Source organism: Neofelis nebulosa, chromosome 8, assembly GCF_028018385.1.
Source record: "Neofelis nebulosa isolate mNeoNeb1 chromosome 8, mNeoNeb1.pri, whole genome shotgun sequence".
NCBI lineage: Eukaryota > Metazoa > Chordata > Mammalia > Carnivora > Felidae > Neofelis > Neofelis nebulosa.
Genome location: NC_080789.1, coordinates 7716497 through 7719506, shown reverse-complemented (window position 1 = coordinate 7719506; position 3010 = coordinate 7716497).

Genomic DNA, 3010 nt, shown 5'->3' with positions numbered 1-3010 from the left:
TTATTTTCGGGGCGCCTGGGTGGCGCAGTCGGTTAAGCGTCCGACTTCAGCCAGGTCACGATCTCGCGGTCTGTGAGTTCGAGCCCCGCGTCAGGCTCTGGGCTGATGGCTCGGAGCCTGGAGCCTGTTTCCAATTCTGTGTGTCTCCCTCTCTCTCTGCCCCTTCCCCGTTCATGCTCTGTCTCTCTCTGTCCCAAAAATAAATAAAAAACGTTGGAAAAAAAAAAAAAAAAAAAAAAAAAGAATGTGTTTATTTTCATCTTTATATACCATTTCAGCACTCCATTCCATAAATAGTCCACAGCAGTGGCATGGGGGCAGAGGTAGGAGAGCCATCTGCCCCAGATGCAGGCAATAAGGGGGTGTGCCGTCCCTAGGGAACTTCAATGCAATGAGACCCACTGGTTTGCTTTTTATTGTCATCACGTGCTGGCTGACGATTCTAAACAACGCCAATGCTAAAATATTCCTCCCTGCTTAGGCGGAGGATTCTCACCTCCACCTTTTTTTTTTTTTTTAATGTTTATTTTTTGAGAAAGAGAGCACGAGCAGGGGAGGGGCACAGAGAGAGGGAGACACAGAGTCCGAAGCGGGCTCCAGCTCTGAGCCGTCAGCACAGAGCCAGATGCAGGACTCGAACTCACAAACACAAGGTCGTGACCTGAGCAGAAGTTGGACGCTTAACTGAGCCACCCAGGCAACAATCCATTCCACTCTTGGACATTTGGGTTGCTTCCAGGGTGAGGCTATTATGGAGAGCGCTGTTTCCCATGTTTGCGTGTCTTTTGGAGAACATGGCGAGACCTGTCTCTGTCGGGATATACTTACAGGTGGAACTTCTGGTGTTAGAATATGCTTATTTTCAGCTTCAGTGGATACTGCCAAAGTTTCTCAAAGTGTTTGTACCGATTTACACTTTCCCCCAGCAGTGTGGGACTTCCGTTGCTCCACACTGTCACCAGTGCTTGCTATGGTCTGTCTTGTACCTTAGCCATCCTAGTGAGGGTGGGACAGCATTACGGGATGATTCGAATGCGCGTTTCTCTGAAGACTAATGAAAGTAAGCACCTATTCATATGCTTTATTGTGAAGCCCCCAAACCTTTTGTTCGTTTTGCTATTGTCTTATTAACTTGTAGAAACTCTATATATTCTGAATTATGTTTTTAGTTTATTTATTTAGAAAGAGCATGAACAGGTGGGGGCAGAGTGGGGGAGGACCCCAAGCAGGCTCCACACTGTCAGTGAAGAGCCCGTTGTGGGGCTCGAACCCACAAACCATGAGATCATGACCTGAGCTGAAACCAAGAATTGGGTCCTTAACTGAGCCACCCAGGAGCCCCTCTGAATTATTTTAGAATATATATTGCAGAGGTGCCCGGCTGGCTCAGTCGGTGGAGCATGCGCCTCTTGATCTTGGGGTCGTAAGTTCCAGCCCCGTGTTGGGCGTAGAGATTACTTAATACAATCGGGGCATCTGGGCGGCTCAGTTGGTTAAGCATCTGACTTGGGCTCAGGTCATGATCTCATGGTTCATGAAAGTTCGAGCCTCACATCACACTCTGCGCTCAGTGAAATTCGTTTATTAACATGAATGCAGACAGCTCCTGCATCTGCTGTATTCACTGCCACACATTAAGAAAAAAATTTTTAAGCTTTTAAGTAATCTCTACACCCAATATGGGGCTCAAACTCACAACCCCGAGACCAAGAGTTGCGTGCTCTTCCGACTGAGCCAGCCAGGCGCCCCTTAACTGCTGATTATCTCATTGCATGCACACCCTGTAATTAACCATTCTTTTCCAGATGGACATTTAGATTATTAATTTCCTGGAATCCTTTATTAAGTTGCCCTTATAACTTGTCGCCTCATATGCACACAGAACGGTTTCTCTAAGGTAGATCCTTAGAAATGGAATTTGAGGTCACAGGCTACACATACCCTCACCTTTTTTAGTATCTGCCAAATTGTTATCTAAAGTGGTTTTATTAGTTTGACATCCCTCCAGCAACATACAAAATGTAGGAGATTCATTGCTCTCCTGATGTCACCTCTACGTGACATTTGCCAGTCCGGTCCAAAATGATGCCTCTGTGGTTTTGTTTTCATTTCCTTAATTACCAGTAAAGTTGTTTGCTTTTCACACTTCATCACCTGTGAACTCTGTTCATATCCTGTGCCCGGTTTTCAATTGGATGTATTATTCTCAACACTAACCCTTATATGTAAGTCACAGTCTTTTTGTACTTTATCACCGTGCCAGTTCTCATGGTATTTTTGGTTGTTATGCACTTTCTATTTTGACAGAGGCAAATTTCCTTGTGGCTTGTGCTTTTGGCATGTCAGAAAATGCTCTTGTGTTGCAGCATCCGGTGGCTCAGTCAGTTAAGTGTCCGACTCTTGATTTCAGCTCAGGTCATGATCTCATCTCACAATTCATGACATCAAGCCCCGCATCGAGCTCTGCACTGACATCGTGGAGCCTGCTTGGGATCCTCTCTCTGCCCCTCCCCAGCTTGTACACATGCTCTCTTTCAAAATTAAAATAAACATTAAAAAAATTATTTTTTTTAATATTTATTTTTTGAGAGAGATAGAATGTGAGTGGGGGAGGGGCAGAGAGAGCGGGAGACACAGAATCCGAAGCAGGTTGCAGGCTCTGAGGTGTCAGCACAGAGCCTGATGTGGGGCTTGAACCCACAAACTGTGAAATCATGACCTGAGTCGAAGTCGGACGCTCAACCGACTGAGCCACCCAGGCGCCCCTAAAATTTTTTTTTTTAATGCTCTTGTGTTCTACTTCCTTAAAAAAAAAACACTATGGCTGGTAAATGGATGGATGAGGATCACTCTGAACGTTGCAGACAACTGTGCTTTCACCCCATCCTGGCCCCTGCCATCCCCAGACCACCGCCCACCCTGAATGCAGGGTTTATCACATGCAAGCACATGCTGAAGATCTTCACCTGACATCCGGATTCATCCGTGGTATGCATGTAGCTAGCTGGTG